The 24,951-nt window shown below is 37.6% G+C and overlaps 2 pseudogenes; one reads left to right on the top strand and one right to left on the bottom strand.

Moving 5' to 3' along the window:
- Positions 1–16,776, bottom strand: part of LOC138154854 (ubiquitin-conjugating enzyme E2 N-like) — a 44,267-nt pseudogene extending 27,491 nt beyond the window's left edge.
- A 5,679-nt stretch (positions 16,777–22,455) lies between these two features.
- LOC138155251 (nucleolin pseudogene) lies at positions 22,456–24,343 on the top strand (annotated as a pseudogene).
- The last annotated feature ends 608 nt before the right edge of the window (positions 24,344–24,951 follow it).

Here is a 24,951-nt window from a genome sequence, read left to right as displayed (position 1 = left end):
TCCTTCCTTCCTTCCTTCCTTCCTTCCTTCCTTCCTTCCTTCCTTCCCTCCTTCCCATTTCTCTATATCTTTGTCTCTCTGACTTTCACTCCATTTCTTTCTTTTTCTTCTCTCTTTCTTTGGGTCTCTCTATCCTTCCCAGAGTGGAAGTGCAGGGGCTATTAATGGGCCCGATTGTGCTCAGATAAGCAAAGGGAACTTTGACTTGCTCAGTTTTAAAATACTCCCCTACCTTTATGCAATGTAATAGCATACAACTTCATAAGCCTCATCACATTAATAGTGAATTTAGTGGGGACAATCACAGTCCACTGGAGCTCAGAATTTCTTTGCTCAAGAGATCTCCTTAACCTCCCAGATAACTGGGAGCTCTTCCTTTCTTTATTCAAGCTTCCTGAATAAATAGTTGCTAGCAGGTGCAGCCCATACTAAGTCTCATACTGTGAGGCAGAAATGGAGTCTGAAGCTGAGCAGGGTCTCCTATTGTTATTCCATCAAATCCACAATTAGAGTTATCTAAAAATGTGATGATTTGACATAGAAGGTAATGTTTATTCTTTCCTTGGCAGTCTTCAAGAAGAACTTGATTGCAGGAAGATTGCAAAAGGGATTCTTTTCTTGTAAAAATTTGATGAAATGGCCTCTGAGGATTCTTCCAACTCAAATTCTATGATTCTTCCCAATAACCATGGACTGTTTCTATGACAAAAATGAAAGGAACCTTGGGAAGAATGAATATCTTTACTTTAGACATAGTTTTAAACTTTCTTTTGTGAGTTATGGACCTCTTTGGCAGGATGGAGAAACTTTGTATCCTTTCTCAAAATAATGTATTTAGATGCATAAAATAAAATACAATACAAAGGAAGCCAACTATGTGGAAAATAAATTTATCAAAATATTTTCAAGAAAGTAAGTTTACAAACATGAGATTAAGAACTTTTGTTATTGGAGTTCCTGATAGACACAAAAACAGGCACAGTCTGAAATGTCTCCAAGATTTAGGAAGAACAGATGTCAAAGAAATCAGAGAAAAGTTTGACAAGAGTTCAAGGTCCAATAGTTTCTGAGGTAAAAAAATGATTGACGTGGGAAGAGAATTTCTCAACAAAAGAAATTCTAATGACACAAATGTAAATTATTCTGATGAGTAAGAAAAAGGGAAGTTGTCCAAAGAATACAAATACTTTGCAAATATAAATAAGTAAAATAAAAGTTTAAAAATAAATAATATTAATATAAATTCTATAAATATGAATAAAAAGAAATAGACCAAGGGTCTAAATAACTAAACTCAAATATTAAAAGCCCATGTATAGAAGATGGAAGCAAAGGTTGAGGACTAATGCAAAAAAAGTGACATAGTCCTATAGTCCTTCCTATCATGAAGGCTAACACCCAGAACCAAGCTATATTGGGAAGGGGAAGATATAGAAATACACTGGGGTTTTGTTTAATGTAGAAAGGTTCATAACATAATAATTCATGATGGAGAGAAGGCTGTCCTATCATGTCAATTCTGTTTTTTCTTTTTCTTTCAAGGAACATTTGGTAGTTAAAAAGAAAATGCTTAACAAGAAAATGTAGCACCAAAGCAAATGGGGAAAGAGTAAGAGCACTGAGCTCTACCTTCAAAAATTTCAAGTCTCCAGGTATGGATGAACTCCATTTCAAAGTGGTAAAAGGACACACACATGTTGTCTCTATGTTACTGTCAGGTATCATTTGGCTAGTGGTGACTGTGACGCATGAATGTAAAAGAATATTAACAGGCTTTATGAAATGATGAATATGGTGAGTTGAAAAACTTACAAGTAAACATGGTCTTCATTTTAGAAAAGAGGAAGAAAGTAGATGCTTCAGATTATAGGATGGTGGATTTGACTTCGATTTCTGACAAGAATTCTAAAATGCATTATCAAAAAGATGTTTTCGAGCCATCATGGGTTCATTAAGAACTTCACTCAGTATTACTCTTCTGGTCTATCAGAAAATACCATGGTCATTGACTTCATGACATGATCTAGACTTCAACAGGTCATTTGACCCAGTATGTTTTTAAGATGGAGAGATACAGGCTAGAGGACAGCTAAGTTAGGTGGATTCAAAATTGGTTGAAGCTCCAGGTCTCTAGAATGGTAACTGCCTCAAAGAGTACTGATTAGTAGGTCACTATGAACCTGGAGGTGGGGAGGGGTCTGTAATAGAGAGCTGCACGATTCTGTCCTTAACTTTTCTTTTCTTTTTAATTTTTTAAAAAGCAATCAGGGTTAAGTAACTTGCTCAAGGTTACACGGCCAGTTATTTCTGGGTGTGGTGCTGAGTATCTGAGCCCAGGATTCAATCTACAGGTCATTCCGACACTGGAGCCAGTGCTCTTACTCGCTATGCTACCTGGCCACCCCTGTCCTTAGCTTTTCAACATTTTCTCAATTATTTAGGTAATGCACAAATGACATAAGTAATATTTTTTTGGATGACAAAGAAGAAAGAACTATTGTTATATTAAGTGACAAATCTAAAATATTCTCTAGAAGTTACAAAGATCAATCAATGTTAACAAGATGAATTTAATAGGGATAAAGTCTTCTATGAATGTAACTCTTTGAAGGGGAATTATTTCATTTTTGAGTTTGTATCCTTAATGACTAACAGAGCACCTGGCATACCATCAGTGTTTAATAAATTAGTTGATTACTTGACATTGCTTGATTCCAAAAATTAACTACCTACATACATAATGGAAGAAATATGCTAGACAATTGTCCATGTGAGAATAACATGATAGTTTTAGTGGAGTGTTCACTTGATATGATTAAAAATGTGATATTGCAGTTTCTTTGCATGCATTAATGGATGTATGATGTCTATAGTCCTACTGTACTCTGTCTTGGTCAGACTCATTTGGAGTATTGTGGGCATAAATTGAGAAGATAAAATATTTCTGAATGACAGTAATAGATTGTGTCATGCTATATAAGCCATTAAAGGAATTAGAATTGTTTTACTTGGATAAAACATGATACATGTCTTCAAATATTTGAAGGATTGTGTATGGAAAAGTGATTTGGCTTGTTCCTCTTAGATCCAGATGGCAGAAATTGAGGTCTATCACTGTGTCATAGATAGAATGCTGGTCTTGGAGTCAAGAAGATCTTATTAATTGATCTCAAATAATTAATGGATGCACACACACAATCACAGATCTACAAATAAGCACCCTCTTGTGAAGACATAAACAATCAGATCCATCTTCTCAAAACAAACAAAAAAATAAAACTGAGGCCCTGACCCAGAAGGAAAAAAAGCAGATTCATAAGAAATAGGGAAAGGACATAGCTACTAAGGGACTGCAAGGCATAATTCCCCAACAGAGCTTCTCTTGTGGTTTCTCTCTCAGAAGCACAGCTCTGCCTCACTCTTTAATGGGGTAGAAGCTGGCCTAATTCTTCATTATCAGAACAGAAAGGTTCCTAGACACATTGTCATTCTGCTGCTGTAGGACTGGAGTCATTATTCATGCATAGAACCTCTGGGACCATTCCCAGCTCCACTACTGTCCCCAACTGTTCCACGGCATTCAGCTGAGAGAGACTAGAGATGGCTAATGAATGTATATACAGCTTTGATTTGACTCAGTGTGTGTCACCTTCCTTTGACTGGAATCCCAATGCCCAGGGACAATCAATTCAATCCAATTCAATTCAATAAGCCTGCGCCAGAGACCATGCCTTGGTGTACTAAACCCTTTTAGCTTCAGACTTCTCATCCTAGTACCCAGTGACCTTACTGGGGAGTGTCTCATGCATCTCACTCTATCTAGACAGGTTCCAGTGCTGCCAAGCCTTATTTCCCAGCCATTTTTTCAATAGCTATAGTTGTCTTCTCCCTCCTCATCCTTCCCCCTCACCCTGATACTTTTCCGTTTCAGAAATACCATCAAATCTACACTTCCATTGCTCCTGGAAAGGTTGTGCCTCATGGTTCCACTCAGCATCCTTGTAACATCATGAACCAAAATACCCCTCCTTGATGGTCACCCCTCTGTACGTATTATTTCCTCTATTAGATTATAAGCTTCTTGAAGGGGGAACTAGATTTCTTCATGTTTGTATTTGCATCCCCTGAAATCAGCACTGCGCTAGGTATAGAGCATTTAATAAATGCGTTTTGATTCATGTGTGTGTGTGTGTGTGTGTGTGTGTGTATGTGTGTGTGTCTAGTAATTAAGTGCCTAATATATATCTAGGCACTAGATAGTGGGATGCAAAGACAAACAAAACATTATCCTTGACCTAAATGAATTTGCATTCTTTCCACACTGTCATGTCCCTGCTAGTAGTTTTTAAGCTTCTTGAGGACAAGAATTGTATTATCTTTCATCTTTGTATATTCAGTGCCTGGCAGAGTGCCTGGAATATAGTTGGAGTCAATCAGCGTTTGACGAATTGCATCTTTCTCACTGGAGAGTTGGAATGTGAGCTCTTTTTGCTGTATTTTTCCTTTACTAACTTCTAGAAAGCTGTGACTTTGGTGCAAAATATATTCTGAACCACCAGCCTACAGATGGAATGCCAACCAGCTAAATAAAGGATTATGTCCTGCAAAGAATTCTTTCCCGCAGCCCAAATAACCCCACAAGCTTGCAAAGTCGGGGAATAACTGACAAGAAATGGGTCCCTGCTTAATAATGTCTTCAGAAAGAGAACATTGATTTTCAACTTCACACCATCAAATTGTAGCCCTTTTAGATACTTCACGTCTAGAGTCTGTATTCACCCGAGCAATCAATCCTATTTCTTTCTCCTAAAGACAAGAAGATAAGAAGCCATAAAGAAATCATTTCTGATATGAAACTGAAATGGGAAGATCACCCCCCCCCCTTCCTGATCTGCACAGAGAAGAGAGTATTATTCTGACAAATACCTCTGGAATTAAATCCATTGTATTGTGTGAATTGCTCCTATTTATCTGGTTAACTGATGTGACATTTTTATTTAGCACCAATCCAGAAGTGACCACAAAACTCCCAGCTTTCACAGACTGGAGAGATATATTAGACCCCACTCACCCATGTCAGAGTTGGCAAAATTGTTGCCAACCAAGAAATTAGAGAGTGAAAAGTCAGCTAAGGACAAACTAAATTGTAAAGGATTGTAGAATTACAAATGATTGTAAACGATATTGAATGAAGCTATCTAAGAGATACAGACGCTAAATAGAAAACCACATACATTAAAAAAATGTAACTCCAATCATAATAGATATCTTTCATTTTTAGTGGCAGCTCAACTTGAGCATGCAGATAGATTGAAGATAGGCTAATCAGAACCTCTAACTTTCCTGAAAAAACCTTTTATTTTTTTTTACAATATGGTTCTGCGTCTAAAGTCTAAAATGGAAAAACAAAAAATAGAAAATCCACCAACTCACTGAAGCTTCCTTCCAACTCAGTCTTCACATTAACAACATTTCTGATAGGTTTTACAGTTAGTTGTTGGTTATGCTTTACCAGAGGAGCTGCTGGGAAAAGAGTCATGAATCTTGCTAGTAAAATGGCCACAGCTCCTAGAGAGGTCAAGCTGATTTACTGAAGACATAGAACAAGACTGGGATAGATGTTATAGATACAGCTCACACTGAAGGACCCTCCTGAATTTAATATTTTCCTTGAATTATGCAATCACTTTTAGAAGCATCAGACCCGAAGCTGTCAATGTGCGTTAGTCTAAAAGCCTATCAGAGATTAGTAAATTTGCATATTTTGACATTTCTTGACAAAAAGCATGCAGATCTATGTATATATTATGTATATTTGAAGCATACATTTAAAATATAAAATATTTAAAATATTATTGCTGCATATATGTTATATGTGTATGTATTATATATAATACATATGTATTACTATGTAATATATGTAATACATATATATGTGACTCCCATGATAATGAATATTTTTCAGTTTTAGTGATAGGCCCACATAGGCATCAGGATGAAATGAAGTAGACTGAAACAGATTTTGGTAAATTGGACTCAGGTCCAATAATGCTCTCATTCTTTCTTTTCTCCCAGTGCTACACAGTATAGGGGATGGACATTGGATCTAAAGTCAGAATAAGGAAGTCTGGATGCAAGTCTGTCACATAAAACTTCAGAAGATTTAGGGCTAAAAGCAATCTAAGAGGTCTTCCAGAGGTCCAGTGATATCAGACTCAAATAGAAACAAATCTCTATGAATCCCATATTGACTTAGAAAACTACAAATGAACATTATCTGTGTTGTATTTTTATACATATGTGTATGTATATATACACACACACATACATATGTATATGTATTAAGTATTTTCCAGTTTTATTTTAATCTGATTCTGGCTGCCTTGGGTTTCCAGTATGACACCTCTGATCTAGCTTAACCTCCTCCTTTTACTGATGAAGAAACGGAGACAGAAATATGCAACTTCTCCACGGTCACATAAATTGGGGAGCTAGGGATTGAACTCTCATTCATTTGGCTATAAATCCATCAATCTCTCCACTATATAATGCTAGGAATAGAAATTGTTCTACAGTACTCTCTGCTCTCATAAAATTTTTATAAATATCCAATGAGCTAAGGCAAGTGGGGGTCCCATTGTAAACTATAAAACTACTGTGTTAGCATCAGCTGCCATTTTCATTTTTATCATCCATTAAATGAGTTACATGCCCCAAATATATGTTGTGAATAGTTCATGACCCCTGGAAAACTTTAGTGTGAAGGTATATTCTAGGCATATTAGGGAGAAGGGAATAGTTTAGATGTGGTTTTAGCATGAAAGGCTAAAAAAAGACTGTTAATAAGAAAATCCAGGAATATGTTAACATTTGTTCCTTTAGCTCCTCCTGTCATTTACCCTCACCCATTTAGTTACCATAGCACAGTCTCAGGAATAAATATATTTGCCAATTTGACACAATCGCTATTTGTGTGAACAGCCCAGATGAAAGGGGGGTGGACCTAAATGTGGTGAAAGGACGCCCTTAAAAGTTTTTGAATGTTGACATTCTCTAGCAGGCTTTGAGCTTCCAAAGTCTATGAACACCATAGTCAAACAGCCCAAAAAAATGCATGTTGGTGCACAACAGATAAATGGGGATGATTCTCACAGAAACCATAATATTTTATTAATTTAGACAGACATATAAATCATAATAAATTATACATTTATAATCACTATAAATTATTCTTATATTATCATTATAAATTGGGACATTTAGAATGGGTAGTCCAACCTATTCACTCTACATAGAAGGAAAAATATCAGAGAGAGAAAGTGACTTACCCAGGGTAATGAATCTAGTGAGCAGCAAAGCCAAGGGGCAAAAAACAGCTCTTCTGACTCCCATGCCTCTATTGCACAAGCACTGTATCATCAAGGTTTCTAACCTTTCTTGTGTCATGGGCTGCTTTGGCAGTCTGATGGATGAAAGCTATGGTGTACTTCTCAGAATAATGAATTTACAGATTTAAGCATAAAGTAAAATACATAAGATTACAAAGGAACCCAATAATATTGAAAGTTATCAAAATTGAAAAAAATTTCAATGACATCAGGCAAAGGATGCTCATTTTGAAGGTTTGTATTTCATTTATTTTTATTTTTTGCCTTTTGGAGGGAGGAAGTTAGGGCAATTGGGGTTAAGTGACTTGCCCAAGGTCACAGGCTAGGTTTTTGTGTTAAGTGTCTGAGGCCGTATTTGAACTCAGGTCCTCCTGACTCCAGGGCCAGTGCTCTATTCACTGCACCACCTAGCTGCCCCAGAAGGCTTGTATTTTAAAAGAGAAAGGAGTTCAAATCTTTGTTCAGAAATACACCAATCCTTCATCCACCTTTCTTCTTTTGATGACATCTCTCTGCCATTATACACCTCATTAGTATTTCTATGGAAGCCATTGAAATCTGGCTGTGCTGCTCATTACCTGCTCTTGTGAAGACCCTACTCCCCAACACATGCTCTTTTATCCAGTGACACATGTCTTCTGACGTTCCTATGAGCAAGACACTCCATCTCTAGGTTCTGTGTATTTTTTTTCTTGCTGTTCCCTGTGCCTGGAATGCTCTCTCTCCTCTATGAGACTTATTGACTTCTGTGGCATCCTTTAAGTCTCAACTAAAATCTTATTTTTTGTAGGAAGCACGTTCCAACCTTTCCTAATTCCCTTTGTAAATTCTTTTCTATTTATGCTGTGTATAATTTGCTTAGTGTATATTTGTTTACATGTTGTCTCTCTCCCCTCCCCTGCATTGGATTATAAACTCCTTGAGGATGCAGGCCGTCTTTTGCCTTCTTTTGTATCCCTAGCACCTGGCATAGTGCCTGTCACATAGTGGTCAATAAATGTTTATCAATTTATTGATGGATTGACTAGTTGGGTTAGGTCACTAAATAGTCACTAAAATGGAGATTGAAGTGATCTGCTACCTTTACTTCAGTTTCAGTTACAAATACTTGCTGAACCCTGTGTTTGACCCTGGGTATCACAATCATAGAACCATAGATTTAGAGCCAAAAGAGACCTCAGAGGTCACGTGACATAGCCCTCTCATTTTGTAAGAAAGAGGAAACTGAGACCCAGAGAGGTAGTTAAATTACTTGCTCAAGTTATTTGCTCATATGTATATATATATATATATATACACATACATAAATATATATATATATATATATAATTCATAGTTGGTAGAAGAGGGATCTGAGCCCAGATCATAAAGCATTCTGCTACTTGAGTAATGAAACTTTTATGATACTAAAGCCAGTATCTACCTTTAAGATACATGTTAAGAACCAAAGGGAAAGCCAAGTGTTCATCTGGAAATATGTATGGTGGGATAGAGCAATTATAATTCTATATAGGGAGATTTTATGAGTGAGGTGAAGTGGTGGTATCTAACAACATCAAAATAAATGACAATGTGCTAGCCTAGGGTTCTGTCACATTCCCTGTATCTGTCTCCCTACATTAAAACTTCTTTGCTTGACTCCCATTGACTTATATTTAGATGATGCACTGGATAAAATGCTGGACCTAGAGCCAGGAAGACCTGAGTTCAAATCCAGCCTCAGACACTCAGTAGCTGTGTGACCCTGGCCAAGACACTTAACGTCTGTCTTCCTCACCTGTATAACGGAGATAATAACAGCATATCCTTCCCAGGGGTATTGTGAACATTGAATGAGATCATATTTATATAGTGCTTATCATTGTGTCTGGCCCATAGTAATCACTTAATCAATGCTTGTTTCCTTCCTTCTTCCTATCACATGTTTGGAATGTAACCTCCAACAGGGCAGACATTCTCTTATGTTGAATTGGATCCCCAGCAACTAATACAGGGCAAAGAACATAACAGGAACTTAATAAATACTTGGTGATAGATAAGCAGGATTTGATACTTTCTCTCTCTCTCTCTCTCTCTCTCTCTCTCTCTCTCTCTCTCTCTCTCTCTCTCTCTCTCTCTCTCTCTCCCTCTCTCCCTCTCTCCCTCTCTCCCTCTTTCTCCCTCCTTTCTCTCTCTCTCCCTATCTCTAATACACACACACACACACACATGCACACGCATACACTTATACCCATGCACACCATTTCTAGAAGTAGTAATGGCAGTATTGATTTCTTTATATCTTTCAGAAGAAGGATTGTAGGATAGTAGATAGAGAGCTGGCCTTATAACCAGTAAGACCTAGATTCAAGTCCAACCTTTGGTGCATATTAGCTGTGTGACCTTGGGCAAGTTATAACCCTCAGTACAGAGAAGATCCAGAACTGAATTGGTAGTAGAACTTCTGGGTCCAGTACCCATTACCTACCACAGACAAGGTGGTGGAAGGTGTTGGGAGGTGGAGATTGGATGACATGGCATTTGTCAGGGCTGATGTCCACAGTGGAATGAGGAATGAGAAGCATGGTTAGCACTAGCCATGTTTGCACTCATATGCTCACTAATCATCTGTTCCAAACAGAATGGGTTGTCTTCCATACTGTGATCTCTGGAGGCCTCATGATCTCATGCATGTATATCTTTATTCATGCTATTTCTTGTACCAAAATGCCATCCCTCTTCATTGGTACCATCCTTCTTTCATTGCTTCTATATGTCTGGAATATCCTCCCTTCGTCTCCATCTATTTTTGCAAAGTCTTCCCTGATCTCACCAAGCAGAAGTTAATTTTTTTCCCTTTCCTGTGCTCCTCTAGCACTTTGCACATTCTTATCTGATAGCACTTTTCACAGTCTGCTTCATATGTTTATTTATGTACATCTTATTTCCTGTATAAGGTCCTTGAAGACAGGAAATAGGCCTTATTTATCTATTTACTGCTAAACTTAGCATAGCACCTTGCGCAGACTAGATGCCTAATTAATGCATTTGAATTTTGTTGAGTATTTTGGCCAATGTTGAAATTCACTGTTGAATTCAAATAAATTCCAGTATTATAGTTAGCACATAGAAAAATTACCTTCTCCCTCCTCAAGGAACTAGTGTTTAAAAAGAAAATCATAGAATTTTGGAATAGGAATGATCTAGTTTAATACCCTCCTTCTGAAGATGAAAAAAAAGCCTGATACTCTGAGAAGTTAAGAAACTTGACCAAATGTGAGTACCAGTGTCACAATGCATTAAGTGGAATTAGTAATAGTCTCTTCTAGTTAAAGATGACATAAGTAAGATATGTAAAGTGCTTTTCAAACCTTAATGTGCTATATTTTGTTGTCATTTAAAATCTTTTTTTAGTTGTGTCCAGCTATTTGTTACTCCTTTTGGGGGTTTTCCTGCAAAGATGCTTGAGTGTTTTGCCATTTCCTTCTCCAGGTCATTTGTATAGATAAGGAACTGAGGCAGACAGGGTTAAGTGACTTGCCCAAGGTCACATAGCTAGTAAGTGTCTGAGGCCAGATTCAAACTCTGTAATATAAGTCTTCCTGACTTTAGGTCCAGCACTCTATCCACTGTGTCACCTAGCTGCCCCAAATGCTATATAGGTACTAGTTATTTTTGTTGTTGTGGGTAGTGGTGATATTATTATTATTATTATTATATTCAGCATTCTTTCTTCTGTGCCTTATGGCCTCTAGACAAAAGAGAATCCAGAGTAATAAATGTATCCTCTAGGAATTTACTCATATTACAGGACTTCAAGCACTCTTCAATAGCTTAACAAATCCCTTTACCAACAAAAATTAAAATTCCTTCTTTACCTGAGTAAATAATTTCATGATTCGCTATAGATGAAAAAAAATCATCACCTGGTTACTCTGTCAATGAGCATTTTTGCAGCTGTTGATTCTTTTCCTTATGACAGAAACACAATCTGTACCAGGCCCATCTTCAAAGCCTTTCAAACTTCATAGAAATTTACAGAACTTTCACATGACCTTTGAGAACCCCAGGTTACTCTCTGATATGGAGAAGAAAATCTGGAAGGCAGTGTTATTTTCCAAATATATTTTCAAAGTAGAGTTTTCTTTATTTTGTGGAAAGGGAAAAACATTGTGGAAAAGGGGAGAAAAATGAGGTGTGGAAGAGTTAGAGATGGAGAAAGTAGTAGAAATGACCAGAAGTTATCAGGGAACATGATGAAATAAAGTTGAATCCTTTGGCACCAACTTCATTGATGCCATTTCCCTTTTGCCTTTAGGAGAAGGATAAAGGAATAGATGGCTGGAGTTTGAAAGAGCCTTCAATTCTTCTGGCTCTACCTGTGTAAACAATGATAGCAGTCTCTGTTTCATTGAAGCCCAGAGCCGGAATTCTGCCATATTGCTGTAGGCTGATTGAATCCCAAACACCAACATATGCTTCAGTTTCAAAACCCCATACGGAGCACAAACAGCTGACTGCGCTTCTATTTTTGACAATCTGTTCCTCAGTTGTATCCACAGTTGCTGCCCAATCCTTTGAAAGCTCCTCCTTGTTTGAGGAAAGTGGCAGTTCTGTATTGATTATGGATACAGGCATTTCATACACGAGAGATTAGCATTTTAAATACATCCTGAGAAGAGGTTACCTTCACAGGAACTGAAGTCTCCAATAGCCTACAATAACTGCTTCAAGGAAAAGGTCATGAATGGGCCTCATTTTAATTCCAACAAATGAATTAATAATGCCCTTAGGTCAGTGGTCTTGTCACCTAAACTACTCAAAAGAATTTTCTTTATCTTTTGCAAACCATATTTTCTCTTTTGACTATTAACAACCATATCATGTTTGTTTAGTGCCAAAGAATAATACTAAAAATTATGATCATGAGAGGCATTTTGGTATTTCATTTAAAAAAATTTACATTTATTTGTAACAATGGCCTGGATTTCTGTCAATGATTAACTTCATTGTGTTCAGATCAGAAGGCTGGCCATCACAAATATTTTCGCCATGACAACTCATAAAACCATGCATTAAGGAATGGAGAGTTTACAATCTATGTTGTTAAAGAGAGCACCCAAACCAATGAAGCTACAGAATCTTTTGAAGCATTTTTTTTTCAGCTTCACAGGTATATTTCATATTATGGTATGTAAATGTAATAGAGAATGTTATTGTGTTGTAAGAAAGGAACACATAGACATAGAACACATAGACAGAGAGACCTGGAAAGACTCATGGACAAATATAGACTGAAGTGAACAGAACCTACACAATGATTTACATTATAATATCAATATTATAAAAAACAATTCAGAAAGACAAAAAAAATCTTTTTTTGTGTGATTTTTCTTTTTCTTTTTTTGGTCTTTATTAATTTGTTAGTTTACTTTGAGTTTACAAGACTCAGTTCCCCAGTTCTTTGAGTTTCAAATTTTCTTCCCTTCCCTCCCCTTCCCCTTCCCCCCATGGCAGCATACAATCAAGTATAGGATCTGCAAATAGTTTCACATTAGACATTAGTCAGGTTATAAAGAAGAATTGTATCAAATGGGATGAACAATGGGAAAGACGAAACAAAACCAAACAAGGAAAAGAAAGAGAGCAGGTAATTTGCTTCAATCTGCATTCAAACTCTGTTCTTTATAGTTCTTTCTCTGAATGTAGACATCTCTCTCCATCATGAGTCTTTTGGAGTTGACTTATAGCCCTGCATTTCTGAGAAGAGTCCAGTCTATCAAATTTGGTCATCACACATACATTGTATCTGTAATTGAGTACAATTTTTTCCTGGTTTTATCATTTATCATTTTCTTTTATCATTTTATCATTTATCATTTTCCTGTTTTGTCATCTAAGCCAATCTGACTGGTGATCTGACTTGTATTCTTATAGATTCCAGTCAGTTCTCTGTATATTTTAGAAATGAGGCCTTTATCAGAGACATTGGTTGTAAAAATTCTTTCCCAATTTCCCACTTCCCTTCTAATCTTGGTTACATAGGCTTTGTTTGTACAGAAACTTTCCAATTTCATGTAATAAAAGTTATCCATCTTGTTTGTTCATGAAGTCTTCCCCTCTCCATAAATCTGACAGGTAAACTATTCCTTGCTTTCCCAGATTGCTTACAGTATCATCCTTTATACCTAGATCATGTACCCATTTAGACTTGATTTTGGTATATGGTGTTAGATAATGGTCTATGCCCAGTTTCTGCCATACTATATTCCAGTTTTCCCAGCAGTTCTTGTCAGATAGGGAAATCTTATCCCCAAAACTGGGGTCTTTGGATTTATCAAAGAGTAGATTATTGTAGTCATTGACTGCTGAGTCTTGTGTACCCAATCTATTCCATTGATCCACTGCTCTATTCCTCAGCCAGTACCAAGTAGTTTTGATGACTGCTGCTTTATAATACAGATTAAAATCTGGTATAACTAGGCCACCTTCCCTAGCATTTCTTTTCATTAATTCCCTTGATATTCTGGACCTTTTGTTCTTCCAAATGAATTTTTGTTACTATTTTTTCTGGGTCTATAAAGTAATTTTTTGGTAAATCGATTGGTTTGGCATTAAATATGTGATTTAATTTAGGTTAAATTGTCATTTTTATTATATTAGCTTGACCCAGCCATGAGCAATTGATGTTTTTCCAATTAGTTAGATCTTACTTTATTTGTGCAAAAAGTGTTTTGTAGTTCTGTTCATACAGGTCCTGGGTCTGTTATGGCAGGTAGATTCCCAAATATTTTATAATGTCTACAGTAATTTTAAATAGGATTTTCTCTTTCTATCTCTTGCTGTTGGATTTCATTAGAAATATACAGGAATGGGGCAGCTAGGTGGCACAGTGAGTAAAGTGCTGGCCCTGGAGTCAGGAGTGCCTGAGTTTGGTTCCATCCTGAGACACTTAACACCCACACAAAAAAACTAGCTGTGTAACCTTGAGCAAGTTACTTAACCCCAATTGCCCTCCAAAAGGCAAAAAAAGAAGGAAATATATAGAAATGCTGAGGATTTATGTGGGTTTATTTAATATCCTGCAACTTTGCCAAATTTATTTATTGTCTCCAGTAGTTTTCTACTTGATTCTCTAGAATTCTCTAAGAATATCATTATATCATCTGCAAAGAGTGATAGCGTGGTCTCTTCTTTGCCTAATTTGATTCCATTGATTTCTTTTTCTTCTCTAATTGCTACTGCTAACATTTCTAGTACCAGATTGAATAAGAGGGGTGATAGTGGACACCCTTGTTTCACTCTGATCTTATTGGAAATGCTTCTAGCATATCCCCATTACATATAATACTTACTGATGGCTTTAAATAGATGCTACTTATTATTTTAAGGAAGGCTCCATTTATTCCTATACTTTCTAGTGTTTTTAATAGGAATGGATGTTGTACTTTGTCAAAAGCCTTATCTGCATCTATGGAGATAATCATGTGTTGTCTGCTAGTTTTATTGTTGATATGATTAATTATACTGATGGTTTTCCTAATATTAAACCATCCTTGCATTCCTGGAATAAATCCTCCCTGATCAAAGTGTATTATTCTTGTGATAAGTTGCTGTAGTCTTTTTGCTAAAATTTTATTTAAAATTTTTGCATCTATATTCATGAGGGAAATTGGTCTATATTTTCTTTTTCTGTTTTATCTCTTCCTGCTTTAGGTATCAGTACCATGTTTGTGTCATAAAAAGAATTTGGTAGGACTCCACTAATTTTCTCAAACAGTTTGTAGAGTTTGGGATTGATTGTTCTTTAAATGTTTGATAGAGGGGCGGTCTGGTGGAGCAGTGAGTAAGAGCACTGCTACAGAGTTGGGAGACCTGGATTTGGTTCCAGCCTCAGATACTTAACACCCACACAAAATAACTGGCCATGTAACCTTGAGCAAGTTACTTACCCCCAATTGCTTAGGGGCAGCCAGGTGGAGCAGTGAGTAAGAGTGCCAGCCCCAGCGTCGGGAGACCTGGAATCAGTTCCGGCCTCAGATACTCAGCACCCACACAAAAATAACTGGCCATGTAACCTTGAGCAAGTTATTTAACCCCGATTACTTAAAAAAATTGTTTGATAGAATTTGCTAGTAAATCTGTCTGACCCTGGAGATTTTTTCCTAGGGAGTTCACTGATGGCTTGTTCAATTTCTTTTACTGAGATGGGGTTATTTAAGTAATTTGCTTCCTCTTCAGTTAATCTGGGCAGCTAATATTTTTGTAAATATTCATCCATTTCACTAAGATTGTCAAATTTATGTACATATAATTTGGCAAAATAATTCATAATTATTTTTTTAATTTCCTCTTCATTATAGGTAGATTCACCCTTTTCATTTTTGATACTCATAATTTGGTTTACTTCTTTCTTTTTTTGTCATGTTGGCTAAGGGTCTATCAATATTATTTTTTTTTCATAAAACCAGCTCTTAGTTTTATTTATTAATTCAATAGTTTTCTTAATTTCAATTTTATGAATCTTTTCTTTGGTTTCCATTATTTGTAATTTAGTGTTTAATTGTGGATTTTCAATTTGTTCTTTTTCTAGCTTTTTCAATCGCATGCCCAATTCATTGACCTCCCATTTCTCTAATTTATGTGTGTATGCACTCAGGGATATAAAACTTCCCCAAACTGCCTTTGTTGCATCCCACAAATTTTGGTATGTTGTCTCATTATTGTCATTCTCTTGAATGAAGTTACTGATTGTTTCTATAATTTCTTGTTTGAGCCACTCATTTTTTAGGATTAAATTGTTTAGTTTCCAGTTAGTTTTTAGTCTATCTTTTCATGGCCCTTTATTGCATATGATTTTTATTAAATCATCATCTGAGAATGATGCATTTAATATTTCTGTCTTTCTGCACTGAATTGTGAGGTTTTTATGTCCTAGTACTTTGTCAATTTTTGTGTATGTGCCATATACTGCTGAGAAGAAGGTATATTCCTTTGTATCCCCATTCAGTTTTCTCCAGGGATCTATCATACCTACCCTCTCTAAAATTCTATTCACCTCCTTAACTTCTTTCTTGTTTATTTTGAAGTTGGATTTATCAAGTTCAGAGAGGGGAAGATTAAGGTCCCCCACTAGTATAGCTTTACTATCTATTTCTTCCTCTAATTTCCTTACCTTCTTCTCTAGAAATTTGGATGCTACACCACTTGGTGCATATATGTTAAGTAATGTTATTGCTTCATTCTCTGGCCTCTGTCTGCATGCCAAGGCATTGGGCCTCTGTCTGTGCACATCGGTATCTGGGCCTCTGTCTGGGTGCTGCAGCACCCGGGCCTCTGTCAGTGCACTGTGCTGTGGCATCCAGGCCTCTAAAACATAAAAATTCTGATCAATGCAATGATCAACCATGATTCCAGAGGACTGATGATAAAGAACACTGCCTACCTCAGAAAAAAAAATGAAGAATAAGAAATACATTATTGACTTGGTCAATGGGGGAATTTCTTTATTCTATGTTTCTATAATACAAGTCATCATCTTCTTCTTCTTCTTCTTTCCTCCTTTTCCTCCCTTCTTTCTTTTTCCCTTCCTTCCTTTCTTTCTAGATTGAAAAGAAAAACAAATGCTTGACAAATGAAAAAAAAATACTTTCAAAATTTACAAGATGCTTTCCTTGTACGTTGGTAGTACAAGGATTATGATATTATAAACTAGGAAATGAGATTCCAAGAAGTTAAAGGATTTATTCTATTTCCCAGTGACAGTCAGTAGCAAAGGTAAGACTTGAGGTCAAGTCTTCTACCTATTAGTTCAGTACTTAGAAAATACCATGTTGCATCTATGTTAGTAGATTATAGAATTAAATAGAGAATTAAAGTTCACCCAGTCTAATAATCTAATTTTATATATGAAGGAACTAAGGACTAGAGAGGTGAGGTAATTTATCCAATGTCAGACAGGTAGTAAGTGGAAGAGCCTGGATTTGAACTCCTCTTTGTAACACTGAGTTCAATGCTCTTTCTACTACACTATGCTGCCTCTAGGTCAATTCATTATACTCTAAAAAAAAAACAAACAAAAATGGCAAACAAGATCACGTGATTAATTGTTGGTAAAGCTGTGTCTAGAACTCAGGTCTCCCAGTTGGGCATTTTCATTATTACATGCTACTTCTAGGGTAGTTCATTTTTTCCCTGAAGCAAATCTTTTTAATAGATAGTTTTGAGATTTGGAAAGAAACATGTAATTCACAGAGATCTTCTCTTTTGAGTTCCCCAGTTAGTAGCCCCAGGTCAAGATGTTTTGTGCATAAGAAGAAGAAAGGAAGGGAATAAGTAAAAATGTCTCAGATACCAAGCTAAATGTTTTACAAATATTATCTCATTTGATCCTCAAAACAATCCTGTGAGGTAGGTACTGTTATTATCTCATTTTGCAGCTGAGAAAGCTGAGACAAACAGAAATTACTTCACTTGTCCTGGATCAGACAGCTAGTAAGTGTCTGAAAGCAGATTTGAACTCACGTTTTTCTGACTCCAGCTCTTGTGCTGTACCACATAGCTGCCTCCACTCTAATCCACTATAATCTCCTCTATCATGAGCCCCCCACATGTGTTTTACTTTTGTCGATTAGTCATAAAATTCACAATAGTTCACAAAAAGGCATTTAAGAATAGAAATACACAACACAAATTTTCTTTCTCTTAACTTGTAAGTCATCCTCTCACAAACACATATTCACTTCTAATGAAGAATGGACCTTTAAAAGGATTAGGTGTGGAATATCCACATATGGAACACCTATCATCTAGGACATCGATATAAGGAGATACACATTCAGAGAACATGTGTTAACAGGGCAAAGGCTTGGAGAGGCAACTTATACCTTTGACGTTGTTAAACTGATGATATTGTAATAAAACACTGGATTGATCTTTGCAAGATCTGCTCCCACCAAGACTTGCTCTTTCATATCTCCCTTCAAACACTGTATTTCTGTATTTTTAAAACCAGGTTTTGTACTACACTGATTCTCAACAGTTCTTGTGACTCAGCTGCTCCTCCCTCAGCATATCTGCTACTCCCTACAGACATCACATCTTTTCTTTAGCTCATCTGTTAACTATATATTCTAGCCACCACCATTTATTGGGGGGAGGGCAAGAAAGAGAGGGGAAATGTGTGTGAATAAATATCTCCTCAGCAGAGAAGAACCTACAGCTTTTCTGGCCTATTCTGTTGGGTTGGGTTTTTCCCCCCCACCTCTATGCCTCCATTATGGTCCTCTGCAAAATTGTTATTTTCACTGACCCCTGCAAATTTCTACCTTATCTATCAGAGTTGTAGTGATTAGTCAGACTTTTCTCTGAAAGAGAAAGCTATCATCTATCAGCATTTTTAGCTTTCTTCAGCTAAGTCAGTTATGAAGATATCTTCTGCTTTCTGGGTCAGTTATCTCAGCCACAGTCTGTAAAGCTCCCTGTAGCCTTTCCTGTCACTTTCTCTCTCTCTCTCTCTCTCTCTCTCTCTCTCTCTCTCTCTCAGGGTATTTTTCCAATTATGTATAAAAATGGTTTTTAACATTCATTTTTTTATGATTTTGAGTTTCAATTGTTTTTCTCCCTCCCATCACCCCTCACCAAGACAACAAGCAATCTGATATAGGTGATACATGTGCGATCATGTAAACATTTCCATATTAGTCATGTTATGAAAGAAAAAAACAGAAGAAAAGGAAAAGGCCCCCAAAACAAACAAAAAACATGAAAATAGTGTGCTTCAATCTGCTTTCAGACTTGGAGGTTTGATCACAGCAGGATGCCTGCCCACCCAGAACTGTGCAGGAACACAGGGAGGTTCAGCAGTTGTAGGATACCTGTCTGCCCTGAGCTGTGCTGGAGAACATAGTGGTTCTAAGAGATGGGGTCTGCCAGTTCCCCTGGCTATGCTAAGGCATGGAGGGGGTCCTGGTATTGTAGTTTGCCTGCTCCACCACCCTGGGGCTCAGGATCTCATTCTAGTTTGCTGAGGTGGGTCTTTTTGCTGGCATTCTGGGAGACTCCCTGTCCTGGAATGTGCTATGTTTTCACCTGAGTTAGATGGACCTTTTTTGCTGATCCTCCAAGTTTCCTAGGTTAGGAGATACTCTGCTTTGTCTTTTTTTATGGATCCACTGTTCCAGGATTTGTTCTGGAGTGCTATTTCATGGCTTTTCTGGAGATGAATATGGAAGAGAGAAATCCACTGCTTGCTTTACCACTGTGGCTCCTGGAAGAACCAGAATTCTGTTAGAGGCTTGATTCAATGTTGTTTCTGAGGGAAACTGGGGAGAGCTCAGGCAACTTACTGGCTTCTCTCCACCATTTGGCTTCCCCCTCTATCCTCTCCACTGTGATTTCTCTTAGCCAGGAGCTACCAAGCTAATTCTCTATACCAAGCTGCACCAGCAGCTGCAGAGGACAAGGATGAATTCAGTTACACTTTGACAAATTTTCTAAAATTCTGCTGTTAGCTGTGCTATCCTCTAATTTTCTCCTAGTTCAACTGCTATCTAACTTATAGTTAGAGACCCATTTTTTAGTTCTCATCAAACCATATGACTGAAATACATCTCTCAAGGTCTCTATTTCTATCTCTCAAAGGAATTGAGAAACACTAGGGTACTTGAAATGTTTTAATCTTCTCCCACAAGCTCCACTGGTCTATGCAAGTAGTAAGGGCTATACTATCTACAACCTTAAGTGATGCTGGCCTTGATTCCACTTCTTCCAAGAGACCGGTAATAGTCTGATTTCTCTCTCTGACCTCTTTACAAAAAAGTTGCAGAAATGGTTTAACTGAAAGTCATGGTTGTGGTCCTGATAGAAGCTTGAGCTTTAAAAGTGTTATGATAAGAAACACTTGGGCAGAGTCATGATAGAGAACAAAAGACTTGGAAGCTTAGAGGAGGTCTTCCAGATTCTCCTCCAAACAACTTTACATAATGCCTCCACACAAATTTTGGAGTGACAGAAGCTACAAAAGGAAAAGCTGGAATAATTTTCCAGCCTAAGACAAGTTAGAAGGTCAGCAGAAGAGGCAGATGTAGTGGGGTGAGAGTGGAACACATTGCAGCATAGGCTGAGCCAGTACAGGTTATGCCAGCGGAAATCAGCAGTAGGCCTTGGGGTGACTGAACCAGTGGCAGGCAGCAGCTGCTTATAGAACTCTCAGGAGATAGATGGTAAAAGGGTCAGAAGATTACAAGGATTCCTTTCCTGTCACTGAGTGCAAGATTCTATTGCTTTTATCATACTGAGAATTGGGTAGTAGTCCTAGGTCTCAGTCTCAGAGTAAAGAGGAACCCTAGCACACAAGAACTTGCTATTTCAGGGTAATGCGGGCCCTGGTCAGAGTCTCAAGGTGTAAAAAAAAGCTTGTGGTTGCTCAAAGTCCAGAGCACAGAGCATGATAATAGTAAACACACCTCTCTTTAGATGATACCACCTTCCTAGAAATGAAAGCTTACAGACCCCCAGAATTAGTTCTGAAAACAGATACACCAAAGACCTGAAGCTTGGGATAGTGCCCAAGCCATCCTGGGAGCAGAGCCCAACTTTCATATCAAGCTAACAATCAAGAAATATTCTGGGAAAATGAGCAAACAACAAAAAAGATCCTGACCATAGAAAATTACTATGGTAACCAGGAAAATGAAAATACAAACTCAGAAAAAGAGAACAAAATCAAAACTGATATGTTCAAAGCCTCAAAGAAAAATCTGAATTGTTTTCAGTTCCTGGAAGATCTCTAAAAGGATTGGAAAAATAAAATATGAGAGGTAGAGGAAAAATTGAGAAAAGAAATGACAGTGCTACAAGAAAATAATTTTTAAAAAGAGGTCACAAAAATACAGAAGAAAATAACACCTTAAAAACAGAATAGGTAAAAGAGGCACAAAAATCCACTGAAGAGAAGAATGTCTTAAAAAGCAGAATTATTCAATTGAAAAAAAGGTGGACAAAAATTCACTGAAAAAAAGAACTCCTTAAAAAAGTAGAATTTGACAAATTGAAAAGGAGGTATAAAAACTCAGGGAAGAACATAATTCTTTAATAATTAGAATTGGGCAAGTGAAAGTCAATGACTCCATGAGACACCAAGAAGCAATAAAACAATTAATTGGAGAAATGCAAATTAAAATAATTCCAAGGACTACCTCATACCTATTAGATTAACTAATAGGACAGGAAAGGTAAATGACAGATTTTGGAAGGGAAGTGGGAAAAATGGGACATTAATGCACTATTGGTGGAGTTGTGAGCTGATTCAACCATTTTTTAGAGCAATTTGGAACTATGTTGAAATTGCTATAAAACTATGTATGCCCTTTGACCTAGCAATACCACTAGACATGTATATCAAAAGAAATAAAAACTAAAAGGAAAAAGATCTATATGTATAAAATTTATAGCAACTCTATTCTGGGAGCAAATAATTATAAATTGAGGTCATGCCTATCAATTGGGGAATGACTTGAACAAGCTGTGGTATGTGATTATGATGGAATACTATTGTACTATCAGAAATGATGCCAGGATACTCTCAGAAAAACCTGGAAAGATTTGCAGGACTAATGCAAAGTGAAATGTACAGTGTGCAAAGTAACAGCAATATTGTAAGATGATCAGCTGTGAATGACTTAGCTATTCTCAACAATACAATTATCTGAGACAACTCTGAAGTACTTATGAGGAAAAATGCTATCCATCCCCAGAGAAAGAGTTGGTGGTACCTGAATATAGATTGAAGCATACTTTTTAAACTTTATTTTTCTTGAGTTTTTTGTCTATGTTTTCTTTCACAACATGAGTATTATGGATAGGTTTTGCATGGCTCATATATATCACCTATATTGAATTCTTTGCCTTCTCCATGAGAAGGAGGAAGGGGTAGAATTTGGAATTCAAAGTTTTATAAACAGATGTTAAAATTGTTTTTACCTATAACTGGAGAAAATAAAATACTAAATGAAAGAAATAATGTATTAACATCATCTAAAGAAAAAGAAGAAGCAATAACTCCATTCCCTAGTCAAGTCCTGGCACCATGGTGAAGCTAGGGAAGTCTGCTAAAAATCAAGGTGAGCAAAAGAAAATGGCCCCTCCTTCAAAGGAGGTAGAAGACAGTGAATCTGAGGATATATCAGAAGATGAAGAAAGCAGTGGAGAAGAGATTGTAGTCCCTCAAAGGGAGGGCAAAAAGGCTGTGGCCACACCAGCAAAGAAGTTGCCACCAACCAAAAAAGCTGTTGTTGCCACCATGCCTGCCAAGAAAGCAGCTGTGACTCCTGGTAAGAAGATGACCACCCCCCTTCAAAGCTGCCATCATGCCAAGTGAGAAGGAAACTGCTCCAGTTAAGCCAGCCACCACCCTGGCAAAAATGGCATTGTCCCCAACCAAAGGAGCAAAAAATAGAAAGAATGCCAAGGAGGAGGACAGTGAATCTGAAGAACAGGACAGTGAAGAAAGATGAGGAGGTTGAAGAATTGGAGCTTCCCAAAGCCACAAAGATGGAAGCAGCTCCCACCAAAGAAGATTCTGAGGATAAGGAGGGTGAGGAAGAGGAGGAGGAAAGTGATGAGGGTAAAGAAGATGAGAATGACTCTGAAGAAGAAGCCATGGACACCACAACTGGCAAAGGGAAGGCTGCTGCCATGAAAGCTGCAAGGGAAACCTGGGAAGGCCGAGCAATTAAAGGAGGAGGAGGAAGGTGATGATGAAGATGAGGAGGAGGAAAATGAAGATGAGGATGACAAGGAGGAAGAAGAGGAGGAGGAGGAACTGGAGGAAGGGCCATGAAAGAAGCACTGAGAAAAAGGAAAAAGGAAATGGAAATGGGCCCTTGGAACCAAGAAACAGAATCTGGACACTGGAGCATCTACAAATTTCAGTCTTTTAGCTGATAACCTGAACTTCAACAAAACCACTTCTGAGCTCAAAACCAGCATCACAAACTTCTTTGCAAAAAAGGACCTTACCATTGTAGACGGCTGCATTGATGCCACCAGGAAGTTTAACTATGGAATTTGAATCTGCTGAAGACGTGGAAAAGGCTCTCGAACCCAGTAGCTCCAAAGTGTTTGGCTCCGAAGTTAAGCAGGAAAAAGCAAAAGAAAACAAGAAAGACCGAGATGCACAGATACTATTAGTCAAGAATCTACCATATAAAGTAACTGAAGAGGAGTTCAAGGAAGCGTTTGAAGATGCTATTGAGGTCAGACTAGTCTTCAGCAAGGATGGGACCCCTAAAGGAATTGCCTGCATTTTCAATTGAAGATCTAAGCAGATGTGGACAAGACCATAGAAGAGAAGCAGGGCACTGAGATTGATGGCTGAACGCTTATTCTGAACTACACAGGGGAGGAGAACCAAGAACAAAAGAACTCCAGAAGGAAGAATATTTCCTAGCATGGGAGCAGCAGTAAGTCACCAGACTCTAATACCCTGCTGCTGAACAACCTGGACTACCACTCCACTGAGGAGAGCCTGCAGGAGGTATTTCAGAAGGCCATCACCATCAGCTTGCTCCAGAACCACTAAGGCTGATCCAAAGGGTACTCATTCATTGAATTTCCCTCCGTGGAAGATGTGAAAGAAGCTTTGAATTCTTGTAACAATATAGATTGAAGGCAAGGCCATCCAGCTACAGCTAGAGCTTAAGGGGCAGAAGGCTGCCAATGCTGCCCCAAGGAGCCAGTCCTACACAACCTTGTTCATCAATGGCCTATCTGGGGACACAGTGGGAGAAACATTGAAAGAGTTGATTCAAGCCTCTCTGGGCACCAGAATTAACTATTATTATAATTAGAATTAACAGGCAGGGAGATGGGGTCTTCAAAATGCTGTGGACTTCAACTCAGAGGTTGATGCCAAAGTGGCAAAAGAGGCCATGGGGGATGGGGAGATTGATGGAAACAAAGTAACCCTGGACTAGGGCAAGCCTAATGGCTTTGGAGCCCAGGTGGTGGCAGAGAAAACTGAGAGAGTTTTTCAGGAGGCTGAGACAACAACAAGCCACAAGAAAAGGGAAGGAAGTTTGAATAGCTCTCTCCTTTCTCTTTCCCTCTGCAATGTGAATGAATGCTGGGAGTTTTATCTTGTTATCTAAACACTGATGGAGCCTTCTGAGAATGGTTCAAGAGAGATGGGAAGCACAAGTGACTTAGACAAACCTGGATGACATTTCAAGGGAGAGAGACTGGTGTTTTTGACTGGATGGATGTTCCATATAAACTTTTTGCAGAGATGGGTGGTAGCTGCAGTAGGTCACCTTTTGTCTATGAGTTGTCTTGAATTTATATTGTTAAACCTCATGCACAAAACCATTTTTTCCCCTACAAATATCTGCAGTGGTTTTTTTTGTTTTGTTTTTATCACCTTTTTTGACTGTAAAGAAAAAAGGCAAATGTTTTCTCATAGTTCCTGCTTTAGCAGCCTGTCTTAGGACACAGTAAAAGGACCTAACCTGGTGCCAGACTGTTAAAAACAAAGAAGCAATAAAACAAAAGCAAAAGAATGAAAAAAATAGAAGAAAATGTTACA

Source organism: Petaurus breviceps, unplaced genomic scaffold (assembly GCF_028583685.1).
Source record: "Petaurus breviceps papuanus isolate PSGF00001 unplaced genomic scaffold, PetGlider_PUasm1.0 91133, whole genome shotgun sequence".
NCBI classification, from domain to species: Eukaryota; Metazoa; Chordata; class Mammalia; order Diprotodontia; family Petauridae; genus Petaurus; species Petaurus breviceps.
Note: the sequence above shows the minus strand (reverse complement) of the source record. Positions and strands in the feature narration are given on the sequence as shown.